The sequence below is a fragment of the Carcharodon carcharias genome, chromosome 22 (assembly GCF_017639515.1).
Source record: "Carcharodon carcharias isolate sCarCar2 chromosome 22, sCarCar2.pri, whole genome shotgun sequence".
Lineage (NCBI taxonomy): Eukaryota > Metazoa > Chordata > Chondrichthyes > Lamniformes > Lamnidae > Carcharodon > Carcharodon carcharias.
In genome coordinates, this window is record NC_054488.1 from 42,502,068 (window position 1) to 42,517,855 (window position 15,788).

The following is a 15,788-nucleotide window of genomic DNA, read 5'->3' on the forward strand; positions in this document are numbered from 1 at the left end:
AGGTAAGTGTGCATTTATTTCTGTAGGCCAGCACTTTCCACCATTAGTCGGAAGTTACGACCCAGTGTTTCAATTATTTGGATGTCAACATCTGGGTTGCTTCTTGCTCTCCTTAGCATTGTATTTTTCTTTGTGGACAATCTGTCTTCCTTGGGCTTATCCCTCTCCTTCCGGAGGGAATGTTCACTCCATTCATTCATAGAATGGACTCATGTTTTCTGTTCCAACAGAGTCTGCATGTTCTTCCTGGAAGTTGAAAGTTTATCTCCCTTATGTGTGTATGTTTCTCATCCTCAAGCTCAACATGCAGTTTGGCTTCTAATGCTGCCCTTTTTTTTCTTCACATGAACTTGTGCCTCCCTGAGTTTTGTCTTGCTCAGTTGGTGTCTGCTTCTCTGTTGCTCTAGGATCGAATTCATGTTGTGCATGTGAGCTCCAGGTTTGCTGCTGTAGATTTTCCTGGTTCTGTGACAGCAACTGTTTCACTTTGATGTTTGGGCTCAATCTTCTGCTGCTGTTCCTTCACCTCTGTATCTTTCGTTTTAAGTATGTTGATGCTCATCTGGAGATTTGGCTGATCTGACTGAAGAAGAGCATTTTCTGCAATCTGCAAAGGAGCTGGAATAACTGCCTCTGCAAAGAGTGAAGACAGTTCCGAAATGTAGTCCCAGTTGGGATCATGAACACTGGTAGACCTTGCGGGAGCCTCCAATTCAGTATAGTTGACTACAGTGGTTGTTTTAACGTCTTATGCCATTTTGAGGAGGTGGAGGGCAACATAAGCATCTCTGCTCAGGAGAGAAAAGGGTTGATTGCAGATGAAGTACAGAATTTCAATTATTTGTTTGTTGCCATACTGGGTGGCTCTTGAATCATGCCTGTGACTTATAGTTGGATTCTTCCTGGAGCATATCGTTGTGTGTCTAGCTGCAGTTCCTCATCCGACAGGTCTGTCATACTGGCACCTGTGTCTAACTTGAGTTTCCTGAGGTGCCCATTTACAGATAGGTCAGCATTCCGAAATGTGAATATGGGATCTTTGATTTCTCCCAAGAACCGTTATTGGACTTGTCTTGGTGTGACTCATCTATCCTATAGACACATTTGTGATCCTCTGCATATCTCAAGGTTTAGGACGTACACATCTTTCCAAAGTGTCCCAGGTGGTTGCAGTGATAGCACTGCACAGTGATTGCTGGACACTGCTCGCGCAGGTGAGGTCTTTTGGCTACACAGCGCTGATGTGGTCTGCCACCATCTTGTGTTTTGCTTGGATATTGTTTTCCTATCCCTGGAGTCTCCTTGCCCTTTTGATGCTTCTGCTTTATGAGCTAAACTGTTGGGGTTGCTGTGTACTATGATTTAACTTGGCCACACAAAATAGTTGGGTTTTGCTGGATTACTTCCAATTGTCTGACGATTTGGATGGCATTTCAAACATCAAATCTTCTTTAGATTGGAGTTACATTCGAAAGAGTGTCATTGGCTACTCCCACTACTATTCGGTCTCTTATGAGCTCTGCTTTAGGTCACCATAGTCACAGCGTTCAGCCAATCTGTATAACTCATTTATGAAAGAGCCTATGGGTTCCCCGGGCTTTCGGAATCTCTTGTTAAATTTTGCTCACTCCAAAATCTTATTTCTTCTTAGACTAAAGAAGGTATCAAAAGACTTAATGACCTCTTCAAAGTTATCAGAAGATTCATTTATTCCTTGTTCGGCAAGTATGCAGTCGGCTATTGGACTTACTGAATATAATAGTGTATTCACTTGTTCAGCCTCTAATTTCTTATTGAAGGCTGATGCTATCCTATATCTTAAAAATCTTCTTCTCCATAATGCCTAATTTTGCAACTGATCTGGCCCTTCCATCTGCCTTAATTGGTCTGGCAATGTTGATTTAGTATCCATGGCTGTTTTCAACATAGGGGATACAGCTTTAATTTTTTTTTTCTTGCTTGTTTCCTTGTTGGAATTCTTTCTTCACTTGTTGGAATTTGGCAGGTTTCCGTTTAGCTTACGGAGCTGTTTTAAATTTCAGCGATCCTGCAGAAAATCTTTAGAACAAGCTAGTTGCTTTCCTGAGCTAGGAGAATTAACTTGAAGCCAATTTCTTGTACTGACTTCTCTTTAGTTTTTTTTTCATTCGCACATGTGTTAACGTGCTGATGCTGGATCCAAGCTGCAATGTTCTTCAAGCCGCGCTGGTTAAATAATCAGTATACCGATGCTGCCTGATCATTGTGCCAATTTTAAAAGCTTATTTCAGTCTTTTTATTTTGGAGTTTGCTCACCCTTTCGTGATCTGGCTAGGTCCTTTAACTCTGCTTTCGACTGGGTCTCACAGCAGACCTCCACGTGCTCTGGTGGGGTCCTTTTATGCCATAGAGAGGATCTTTTTTCTGCCCTTCAGCCTCCATGTCTGTAATGAGGTGATCTTCAGCTGTGTATCCAAGGTCATCATTAGGTGCCCTTCTCTCAGGTCAGACTACAGTTTCTTTACTTAATCATTTTTAGAAATTTTGGGGTCCTTCGCCAGCAACCATCATGTTGTGTGGTTGTATGTTGTCTCATGAAGAAGTCTAGAGGCTTGTATGATTGAATGATAGCTGTTTATTAATAACACATGACAATATACATATACATAGGATACAGTCTTGACTAGGTGCTATCTTCATGCTGACTTCTACCAGACTCACCACTGGACTCTATTACTCCCATGTGACTCTCTACATCATAATGTGGGCGGCACTGTTCCCCGGTCCCACATTAACCTTTTCTGTCTCAAACACCCTAATACTACATATTCTAGCCCGATCTGAGCAGGAAGAGCCAGCTCAAGATGTTTAAGATAGTGATGGCATGTTGTAAACTATGATCTTAACGAGAGACATCAACGTTCAGGACACAGATAATGTAAACCCTAGATTTTGCACCATGTAAAGACAATTTACACAGATAACCTAACCAAAAGCTGCAGTATAAAATCATAAGGGTGGAAATTCATCCCAGACAGTGATGCAAAATGGCCAGTATTAGAGCAGCATCCTTTATGCACAACACCTGATATTCAGTACCATTACAGTCAATGGAATTGAATATCAGGCGTTTTGTCTAACCAGTAGCTAATTTGATACCATCCGCTTTCTGCCATTGCTCAAGTCAAATTTCTACTCCATAGATTTTCCTGCTAATATTAGGGGAATAGTAATTAAACTTAAAAAGTTCTTCATTAGCTATTAAAGCACTTTGGAATGTCCTGTGGCTGTGAAAAGCACCAGATAAATGCAAGTTATTTCTTAAGTTCAGCAGTTGTTTGTGGTAACCAAATTTATAGCTCACAACAGAAAACTGCTCATAAATGGCTCAAATTGACATCTCACTCAAGCCAAAAAAGATATCTTTTCAAAATAGCGCGTTTTATTTTGATGTGAGATGATAGCGTTGAGCTTTCTTGCATTACTTTTCCTGTGTAACAAAGTGACTACAATTAAAAAGTGCTTGAATAAAAGCAAAATACAGCCTGTGCTGGAAATCTGAAATAAAAACAGAAAATGCTGGATAAACTCAGCAGGTCTGGCAGCATCTGTGGAGAGAGAAATAGTTACGTTTCTTCAGAGCTCTAATGTTAATGATGGAAAGTGGAGTCACATCAGGATCAGCACTAGGACCACTGTGGTTCATAATTTATATTAATAATTTAGACTTTAAAATCAAAAATAAGATTTCTAAATTTGTGGACAACACCAAATTGGGAGGGATAGTCAATATTGAGGAGGACCCTGGCAACAAATTGCAAAAGGGTATTAATAAACTTGTAGAATGGGGATACAATTGGTAAATAAATCTCAACATAGATAATGTGAAGTATTACATTTTAGAAGTAAATACAAATAGGTCACACATCACTTGGAACATAAGAAATGACCAAAAAATTGCAACACAGGTCAATAAGGCCATAACAAAAGTAAACCAAGGAAGGGTCATCGACCTGAAACACTAACCCTCTACCAATGGTGCCTGACCTGCTGACTGTTTTTAGCATTTTCAGTTTTTATTAATCAATCATTGGGCTTTATTTCTAGAGGGATAGAACTGAAAAGCAGAAAAAGGTGAAATTTGATTTCAAGAAATATCTAGGCCAGAATTTCATACCTGGCGTGTGCGCCAAGTCGGCAGGAGTGGAAGTGGATGTGGAATCCACTCCCGGCTGCAGTCATGTTGCAAACCTGATTTCACGTTGGATGGCCAATTAAAGTCTGTCAGCGTGAAATGCACCCTCTCAATGGTTGGGAAGGACCGGGCGGGGGTGGGAGCCTGTCAGGTGCTGGGTCCAATGGCGACCCGGCGAGTGCTTTAAAACTGGCAGAGACAGCTCCCTGAAGGCTGCCAAAGGAGAATCTTTGGAGTCTGCCCAGGAGACTGGAACAATGACCTTACCAGTAGCTGGAAACATCAGCTGATCTTCCCTGGATAACTACTCCAGTAACATACCAAGATGCTACTGTACCCTTAGTGAATCCCAAATCAAGAATTTTCACAGTGCGGCTTTTACTCTGCTGCCGTGCCTCTTGCTGGAAGTGTGGCAGAAATTCTGCTTCTTCTCTTTGAATAAATCCTCCTTCATGTCTTTCCTTTAGTTGCCATATTCTCCATTTTACCACTGAAACATTACAAATCACTTTTCTACAGGCTTGCTTCTATTTGTTAAAACAGAAAATTTGAATAATTTCTTATTTAAGTTTAAGTAAGTTAAACTCAGCTGAAATTGAATCTTTGGTCTAATCATTCAGCCATTGGTTAATGAAGCAAAGCTGACTAAAGTGCTTTTACTCTCAAGATATTTTCCCCATGCAGCTTAAGGCTGAATAAAATGTTGAGTTTGGTTCCATCTGTTTATGTTAGATATGGAGGCCTTGTGTTCTGCCATGTTTTGTTAATATGTTTACTGGTGTGACCTTCAACACTATATATTGTTATGTTCATTTAATGTGAGTGCCAACAGGATATAAATTTTGCTTTTGTCTTAATGGCCTGAGTATGCTTCACTTGCTTTGTAGCTGCAGGGCATGCCAGTATCTAATGCTGGATGTGAATGACTCTAAGCTTTATTGCACAGGCACTGAGTGGACCTTGGGTTCAAAGGAAAGGGTAATTTCAAACATTCGGGATGGAGGCTGCACCCCTAGTATGAGGTGAAAGCAGATCTTTGGCAGCCTAGCTGAAGGAGCTTTGGATCAAGGCATTTCCGGTGTCCCTGCCTCAATGAAGGATCCAAAGGTCTGTCTCCACATCCTCACTGTGCTCATCACCGGGCTTGTCTTCTGACTCACCGCTGGCTTCATCCTCTGTTGCCTGTGGAGCTGCCTCAAGATCCTCCTCATCCAGTGGGTCGCCCCCTTGACAGAGCCAGACTGTGGAGAGCACAGCATGCAACCACTATCAGTGACATCTGCTCTGGAGGGAACTGTAGTGCTCTCCCTGAATGGTCCAGGCATTGGAAACGCATATTCGGAAGATCTATGGTCCTCTTTTTCACCGCTTTTATGGAGGCATGACTCCTATCATAACGCTGCTCTGTCTCTGTTCTTGGTAGTGGAGAGGCATCAAAAGCCCCTTTTCAAGGGGTAGCCCTTGTCACCCAGCAGCCATCTATCCAGTCAAGCTGGAGCAGTGAACAGCCTTGGCACCCGTGAGTGTTTGAGGATGTGAGCATCATAGGAGCTGCCAATGTACTTTGCATAGACTTGCAGAATCTGTGTCTTGTGGATGCAAACTATCTGGAGTTCAAGGAGTGGAAGCCCTTCCTGTTGACAAAGGCACCTGGCTAACCTGCTGGCAAATCGATGGCCACATGTGTGCAGTCGATTGCACCCTGGATGCGGGGGAACCCAGCAATCACTGCAAACCCTTTGGCTTACTCAGCCTAGCTGGCATTGTCCATACAGAAATGAATAAATGTCATTATCCACTTGAATACAGCATCAGTCACCAGCTTGACACAATTGTGGACAGCTGATTGGGACACTCCACAAAGATTCCCCCATTGACCCCTGGAAAGAGCTGGAGGCATAGAAGTTGAGGGCCACCGTGACCTTAGGAGCCACTGGCTTGGGATATCCCTCCACACAGTTGGAGGTGATCTCAGGCCCATTCATCTGACAAATGGAGGTCAAAGTCTCCTTGAAGAGGCAGACCCTCCTTCGGCATTGCACCTCAGACATGTTGAGGTAGCTGCATCGCTGTCTGTAAACCCTGGCAGCAGGATAGTGGTGTCTTCTGTGGCCTCTTCCGCCATGGACTACCTGCTGACCATGTGCCCCTTGTGCCTGCACCTCTGCTCCCACAGGTCGCTCCCCTGGAAGCTGCATAGCACTTGGCCTCATCTCCCTTCTGCCCTTCCCTCGTCAGGGGAGGTACCACCAGCACAGAGCACAATCCCTATTACCAGGGTAACAGAAGGCTGTCTGGTACCTGGAAAGGTCCATATGGTTAATACCTTCCGGAGGCCTTGGAGACACCGATGAGTCCTGAAATAAAGCCTAGAAATGCTAAGACTGAAGATCAGGACTGAGACGCAACTGTCAAGTTCAAATAACCAACCAGCAGCAAACTGTCTCCTAAACTCCTCACTATTCATAATAGCAATGCTGCAGGCCTGTTTTACCCTGACCTTAGACGAGGTTTCGTTAAAAGTGGGCTGCCCACCTGCCCGTTTTGCCAATGCGATGAGCACAAAATCACGCGGGCAATGTAAAATCAAGTATAATTGCTTTTTTAATGGCCTTAAGCGACCCTTTAATTGTTGGCAGGCACGGTTTCAATACCCACAGGCGCCTGCTGACCAGAAGACTGCTCACATGCTGGATGATGTTGGGATGCTTACCTGACATCATCTCACTCTATTTCATGTCTGTTTGGGTCGGGCACACATCTGCCCACGAGATGTAAATCTCTAGCTCTGAAATTAAAAGTCTAATAATGAACATGAAACTATTGTCGATTGCTGTAAAAACCCATCTGGTTCACTAATGTCCTTTTGGGAAGGAGATCTGTCCTCCTTACCTGGTCTGGCCTGCATGTGACTCCAGACCCACAGCAATGTGGTTGATTCTTAAATGCCCACTAAAATAGACTAGTAAGCCATTGAGTTGTATCAAGCTGCTACAAAGTCTAAAAGAAATGAAACCGAATGGAATACCTGGCATCGAACTAGGCACCGGAAACGTTAGTGGTTAACTCAGCCCTGTCGACCCTGCAAAGTCTTCCTTACTAACATTTGGGGGATAGTGCCAAATTGGGAGAGCTGTCTCACAGACTAGTCAAGCAAGAGCCTGACATAGTCATACTCATGGAATCATTCCTTATAATGTCCCAGACACCACCATCACCATCCCTGAGTATGTCCTGTCTGACCAGCAGGACAGACCCAGCAGAGTGGTTTTCAGTCGGAAGGGGGTTGCCCTGAGAGTCCTCAACATTAACTCTGGACCCCATGAAGTCCCATGGCATTAGTTCAAACATAGGCAATGAAGCCTCCTGCTGATTTACACACACCGCCACCTGCCCCCAATCAGCTGATGAATCAGTACTCCTCCACAACATTTGATGGAAGCACTGAGGGTGGCAAGGGCTCAGAATGTACTCTGGGTGGGGGTCTTCAATGTCCATCACCAAGATTGGCTCAGAAGCACCACTACAGGCTGAGCTGGCAGAGTCCAAAAGGATATAGCTGCTAGACTGGATCTGCAGCAGGTGGTGAGGGAACCAACAAGAGGGAGAAACTTTATCCTCATGAACCTACCTACCACAGAAGCATCAGTCCGTGACAGTATCAGTTGGAGTGACCACTGCACAGCCCTTGTGCATACAAAATCCCGTCTTCACATTGAGGATACCCTCCATCATGTTGTGTGGCACGCCCACCATGCTAAATGGGATAGATTTTGAACAGATGTAGCAACTTAAGACTGGACAATCATGAGATGCTGTGGGCCATCAGCAGCATAAGAATTGTACTTAAACACAATCTGTAACTTTGGAACGGCCCAGAATATCCCCCGTCCCCCCCCTCTACGAATACCGCTAAGCCGGGGATGAACCCTGATTCAATGAGTGCAGGAGGGCATTGCCAGGAGCAGCACCAGGCATACCAAAAAAGGAGGTGTCAACCTGGTGAAACTACAAAACAGGACTACTTGCATGCCAAACAGTATAAGCAGCAGGTGATAGACAGAGTAATTCCACAACCAACGGATCAGATCTAAATTTTGCAGTCCTGCCACATCCAGTGGTGAATGGTGGTGGAAAATTAAATAACTCACTGGAGAAGGAGGCTCCACAAATATCTGAGCCCGGCACATCAGTGCAAAAGATAAGTCTGAAGCATTTCCAGCAACCTTCAGCCAGAAATGCTGAATGGATGATCCTTCTCGGCCAACTCCAGAGGTCTCCAGCATCACCAATGCCAATCTTCAGCCAATTCGATTCAATCCACATGATGTCAAGAAATGGCTGAAGGCACAGGATACTGGCTATGGGCCCTGACAATATTCCAGCAATAGTACTGAAGGCTTGTGCTCCAGAACTTCCGCACCCCTAGCCAAGCTGTTTCAGTACAGCTACAGCACCAGCATCTCCCCGGCAGTGTGAAAAATTGACCAGGTTACAAAAAGCAGGACATATCTAACCCGGCCAATTACCGAACCACCAGCTTACTCTCCATCATCAGTAAAGTGATGGAAGGCGTCATCAACAGTGCTATCGAGCAGCACTTGCTTAGCAATGACCTACTCACTGATGCTCAGTTTGGGTTCCGCCAAGGCCACTCAGCTCCTGACCTTATTACAGCCTTGGTTCAAATGTGGTTAAAAGAGCTGAACTCCCAAGATGAGGTGAGAGTGACTGCCCTTGACATTAAGGCAGCATTCGACCAAATGTGGCATCAAGAAGCCCAGCAAAACTGAAGTCAATGAGAATGAGGGGCAAAAACTCTCTGCTAATTGGAGTCATACGTAACACGGTTAGAGTCATATGTAACACAAAGGAAGATGGTTGTCATTGTTGGAGGTCAATCATCTCATTCCAGTACATCACTGCAGGAGTTTCTCAGGGTAGTGTCCTCAGCCCAACCATCTTCAGCTGCTTCATCAATGACCTACCTTCCACCATAAGGTCAGAAGAAGGGATGTTCGCTGATGATTGCACAATGTTCAACACCATTTGCGACTCCTCAGATGCTGTCCAAATGCAGCAAAACCTGAACAATATCCAGGCTTGGGCTGACAAGTGGCAAGCAACATTCACACCACACAAGTGCCAGGTAATGATCATCTCCAACAAGAGAGAATCTAACCATCACCCCATGACATTCAATGGCTTTATCATTGCTGAATCTCCCATTATCAACATCCTGGAGGGTTACTATTGACCAGAAACTGAACTAGACTAGCCACATAAATACTGTGGCTACAAGAACAGTTCAGAGGCTAGGAATCCTGTGGCGAGTAACTCACCTCCTGACTCCCCAAAACCTGTTCACCATCTACAAGGCACAAGTCAGGAGTGTGATGGAATACTCTCCACTTCCCTGGATGAGTGCAGCTCCAACAACACTCAAAAGGCTTGACACCATGGCCCTGTGTGACCTATTAAAATATTCCAACAGGGTCCTGACCATGTTCCTAGGCCAAATTGAATGTATCAGCCCTTGGAACATTCTGTCCCTCAAATGTTACAATCTACAGTTAACTGACAGTCACTCTCCACAGGAGCTGACTTACAAGAACACAGGGACAATAGAAAAAAATAGATTTTATCACATTTAGATCTTGCAAAAAAGAAAGCTTCACTGTAGTGAAACTTTCTTTACAATGGTGTTACAGTTTCTTTACAAGGGATTGCCATCATTAACCCTTTTAACAAATGATTTATTACATATCATGCAGATAACCTTTTCCATTTTTCACAATTACATGTATTATATTAACATAGCTATAAAGGCTTAACCCAAACAAGAGCAAGTACATGTGACAATTAGGATTAGTAAGATCTTAACTCTTAGAAGCTCAGAACCTGCCTTTCCTCCTGCATCCTTTCTTTAAACTCGGGACAAAACATCAACAATTACATGGATTTTCCTATAATCTTTTCATGATCAACCAAATGTGGAGAAGGCATTAAAGTTTCCTTTAGAAATCTTGACCAGCTTATATTTCTATTTTGTAACATGGGTTTTCAATCTTTCTGGTGGGATGGCAAACCCGTACTCCAGAGGCTTCCCTTCTTCACATATGGATGCATATTAGTCATGCTATATGATACAAATGAATTTTGCATAGGTTTATCAACTAATACAGAAGAACATGGTATCTTTTCTATCTCTTCTCCTCTGTTGTTGGAAACATGCTTTCAATGGGTCCTTTAAATTTGTTGTGGAAAGCGTGGATGTCTTTTTGACAACTAGCTGCAAAATGATCTTCCTCTAACAGGTTTTGTTGTTTCATTGTTTTGATCCATACTGGACGAATAAACCTGCACCAAGGGAGTTTTTTTCCCTTTACTTAATTAATTTTATAGTTTATCTGTGAGATGTGCCACAGCTTTCTGCACATGTTCACATTCTTCTTGCTGATGCTTGAAAAATGGAACCTTCATCTCCACTTCTTTCACAATTTCATCAAAATATTTGTTTACTCTCTTATTTTCCAATTCTTTTCTAAGTTTATTAATCTTTTCATTCAGCTTAGCAACTGGCCTTTTGATTCAATTACCATTGTTTCAGAGTCATCCACAAAACCCAACTTCGCGGACAGCAGCTGCTACAGGATTTTTCTTTGCTCAACTGCCAACTCTCTAGCCTTCAGTTTCCTTTCAGCTCCACTGAGCTGATAAATGCCCCAGGGCTTCCCCAAGCCCCAATCACCCAACAGCACAGAGCCAGTGACCTTCTTCCGCCTTCTCAGCTCCCTACAGGTTTCTCCTGAGCTCCAACTGCACGGAACTACCAATCAGCTCCCAGGTCTTCTCTGAGCCCCCAGTTCTTGAGAGTTAACAACAACACTTCAGCTGGATGGGGTTAGTGTGGTAATCTGAGGTGCAATATATCAGAGAATGTGAGCAGATTGACCACATGACTGTATTACCCAATTACTGTCTACCATGGGCTACAGCGTTAATTATTAGTTCAGAATAGGGTCTAGTTTGAGAAGCACACATTGTGTTAGTGCTTTGTTACTTATGTAAGTAAACAGCTTCATCTCTGTATATTGTTTGCCAGCTCATCCACCAATAGATAGGCGTGCAAGGCGATCCGGACAGAAGGAACATAACAGTTAGCCACCTTCTTATTCTTCTGCTGCTCCCAACTAACTGCTGTTCACTGACTCTTGAACTGATCTGTGTGACCTATTAAAATATTCCAACAGGGTCCCGCCCCTGTTCCTAGGCAAAATCAAATGCATCAACTCATGGGACATTCTGTCCCTCAAATGTTACAATCTCCAGTTAACTAATGGCCACTGTCCACAGGTGCTAACTTAAAGGAACACAGAGACAAGGAAAAAGATCTAAGAATAAATAGATTTCATCACAGTGCAAATAAATATCTACAAGGATGATACCAGAAATTCATCCTATCAACAAGAAATGAACAGGTTGTGTCTCTTTTCTCTTGCAAAGTGAGGGATAAATTAATAGAGGTTGTTAAAATTATGAAAGATTTTGAGAGAGCAGACACAGAGGGATTCATTGGTTTTGTTCTCCCCGATAAGTACAGAGGCAATTAATATAAGATTATCACCAAGAAGTCAAACTGAGAATTCAGAAGAAACATCTTTACTGAGAGTGCAGTGAGAATATGGAACTTACTATTGCAGAGTAGATGAGGCAAATAGTATAGATGTATTTAAGGGGAAGCTAAATAAGCACGTGAGGGTGAATGGAATAAAGAGTTTTTCAGATATGTATGAAGAAGGATAGGGGAGGATTGAATGGAGCATATGGACTGGTTGGCCCAATTGACCTATTCTTGTGCAGTTTTCACTGTTCTCTACCAGGGAGGAGCAGTGGCAGTAGAAGGCAGCCAGCAATCTTCACCTGAGTTTCTGGCACTACTGAAATGTCTTGGAAACATAACTGGTTGTCCCCTTTGCTTGTCCACTGCAATTCTGATATTTCTCCAGAAAAACTCATTTGCACGACCTATTGACTGGCCAAGTTTTACGCCAAACCAAGACACCATTCATGTTAAGAAAAGTTACTGTTGCCTTTATCCTTTATTTGTTTCTAAGAGGCTAACCATTTTCATTGCCTTTGCTGCCATATGACAATCAGTTTCTATGAAGAATCAGCATGTAGTGTATCTTCCACGATAATTAATGCTTGGTGGTTTAAACCGCATCCTGCATGCTAATCTAGCCCACAAACTCAGTTTATTCAGCTGGTAAACTTCAAAACCCCGATGCTGTACTTTTGAGTAGGAATTTCTACCCCCTGAATAATGGATCTCAACCAACGAAAGAGAGACCCTTTTCTACCATATGGCTGCAGCCTTTTCCAATCTGCTGGCTCACAAAGTTCACATTTCCACAATGGGACAATAGAACTGATATAGTTAAACCATCCAAGCATCAAGTAGAGAAAATCCAGCTTAGAAACAGATAGCATTGAAGACCAATGGAAATTAGTGAGGATAACCTGCCAGATAATTGGTGTACAAGCAGCAGAGGGGAAGAGCTTACAGGATAGCAGGAGGGCCAACATATAGTTAGGAGTGTAGCAGTTCTGACATTTTCTCATGTAAACAGTTTTTTATGTAACGAAAGTCTTTTTTAAATGAAGTAAATGGCATTTGCTGTGAACTAAAACCTTCAACTTTGATTTTCTCTTGCACTGGGTTTGGAGTAGCCTCGATCTGAAAATTGAACCTAATCATGATAAGTTGCATCCCGGAGAACACTAAGGACACCCACTATATCCCCTGTCAATTGGAAGATGGAAAATGCTCTGAATTTTAGACTATTTTGTACAGACTAAACTACTACCCAGATTATTTGCAAATAACACGATTCACAAAGCAAAAACAGATAAAATACTAAAATAAATGCAGGGAATTTTGGATGCTGCCTGGTCTAATTAGTTTTTCAGATACTTGCTGTTTTTATTTCAGATTTCCAGCATGCACAGTACTTTGCTGTTGTCATAGGTAATACACTGTTAATTTTTACAATTAATAATTTGCAATAAGATACATTTTTCTCACTTGCTATTGGTAAAATCTTGAAAGGACACGACTTCTAATGATAAACATGTCAGTGATGTTCTATACATCCTCCAAAGAAAAACAATGGCAACAGAAAGAGCTGTTGAACATTAGAAGATTCTTGAGCTCAAAAGATATTTTCATCTCTGAAGTTCCTGCAAGCAAAATGTTAAGAGACTGCATGCCTTAGTAAACAATGGGATAATAGATTGCACAATTGTGTTGTTCTTTTTTCTACATTTCAAATAAGACAGTACTAATACACAAGCGGCAGTAACATATTAGTCTGCTGAATGTTGCATATATTAACATTTTGATCGTTCTTCTGTCTCATTAAGGAGATAAAAAAAGCAGCATGATCAAAATGTTACTATATGCAACATTATTAACCTTGCCTAGTTCTCAAAGACAGTGTCTCATGTCTCTCAAAGTCTCCCGTTTTGCTTTTACTAAAGGAACATCCTCTGTCTTAAAACTGAGTTACTACTACATTTAAAAAATATAAAACCAAAGACAAACTTTCCTATTATTGTCAAAAGCAGCATTTGACTAAATGTCCAGAGATAGTGGCAAGCGTTGGCAGTGGCGAACAGGGACCACCAATGGTAGGGAATGGGGAGCAGACTGAAGAGAACCAGTGATGATAGCAGGAAGTAAAAATGGCAGAAAGTTGGGAGTACCAGTGGGAGAGCCTGGATTACACCAGAGGTTGAGGCAGGAAAGGCAGCAATGAATATCTTTATATAATAAATTGTTGGTTAGACAAACTACAGGCTGCTTTAGTTTAATGTTACAAAAGTAGTATGTTCAGTTAAGTGTTCCTTGAATTTGATTGTTTGTACTTCTAATGTTATGTAGCCCATGTATCTCCATAGTAAACAGTTTAGTCGCCCAAAGGGAAAGCATTTGGACATCCTGGGCTCAGTATGTGTAAGGGTGGGGCACCATGTGCTTAATGAGCAACCTACTCAATGTGTTTAGAAGGCCAACCTGTAGGAATGGATTGTGCGCATTCTTGTGTGGCCTATATTTCTTTTAAAGCATATTCTTCTATCCATTATATGCTTCCCTATTTGAGGACCTAACTTTTGATTAGGTTATATTTCTTGCAGATTGAGGGTTATTGGATAAAGATTTGTTACTTATATGTACAAATTAACCTGAACACCCTTTACCAGGAAGGCTGAGGACATTACTGTCTCTTAGGCATGATACCCACTTACAAAGAACTCTGCAGAGAGGTCTTGCTTCAGGTGCATCATCAGGCACAATTCAGCAAATCAGCAAAAAGATCCTTGGGCAATGAGTATACCTGCATTAACTAGGTCCTTTGTGGATGCACAACTTCCCAAGTTTATTCCATGAACATCCTCATTCTTTTCTCCCAAGAATTGAAGCCAGCTTAGATCTTGAGTAGTTGCTTGTACAGGGACTAAATTCTAACACTAATACCTTCAAGAATTAAAATGTAACTTGTACCACGTGGTTGCACCTGGGAGAATTCCTCCATTTCACTACCCAGTTCGCTTACATTAGTCAACATTTAGATCATGTGTTCCGATATAGCATCTTGATATTTACTAAAATCTACTCCATTGAGCTGAGTTATCTTTGAATTTGACAACATTTTTCAGTTTATTCCAATCTAAGTTATTTAAAGGACTCTATTTCTTGATGGCGCAGGAGTGGCAGCTAGCAATAGCTCTGCAAACAACCTCAACGCAACATTGTACATTGAGTGTTCTCTGCTTGTTCTGAAAAAATGTACTAGAACTACAGGAACAATCCAGTACAAGTGAGTGAGACTGCCTATTGCTATTGGTTTGCCTGGATTCCTCATTAATGGCTTTCTGTACTGGCTATAAACTGTTTTTAGCTGTGGAAGGGCACACTGAAAAAAAATAGCTGTGGTATATTTGCTGCCTTGTACATGTAGCCATAGTAATACAATTGCAATTCAAAACTGTCTGCATGCATTGCAAATCTCATGTGACCTACTATCCTCTTTCCAGGCTTCATTGCAGCATACATACTGGATGGTGGTTGATGACCCTCCCACATTGGGAAGGTGTGGAAGAAATGGCATGCAATTCCAAAATAGGTTTCCTAGCTAACAAGTTCCATCATCCACTCTTCCCACAGCAGCAGTTTAGTAAGAATGAATTGCCATCTGCCTCTGACCTGGCTTTGTGTGCCAGCCTGGGCAGAATAATGCTAGACACATATAAGGCTTTTTATAACATGTAAATTACACTTTGGATATATTTAGAGAAACATCAGGCACTTTTGCCAGTTATGCCTCAGTTTCCAACATTGTACCAATTAACTATATCTCATTTAGCTATGCTGCAATGAAATGAACAGCTTCCTTTCCACAATTTTCTCATTAAATTATACAGACAAGAATGCAAGATGTTGTCAATGCTTTCTTCCATCAGGTTTTCACATCTTCTGTGATCAGTATTCATATTTTACAAATTCTTCTCTTTATACTACATACCCTTTGTGAATATAATTTCCATTTCA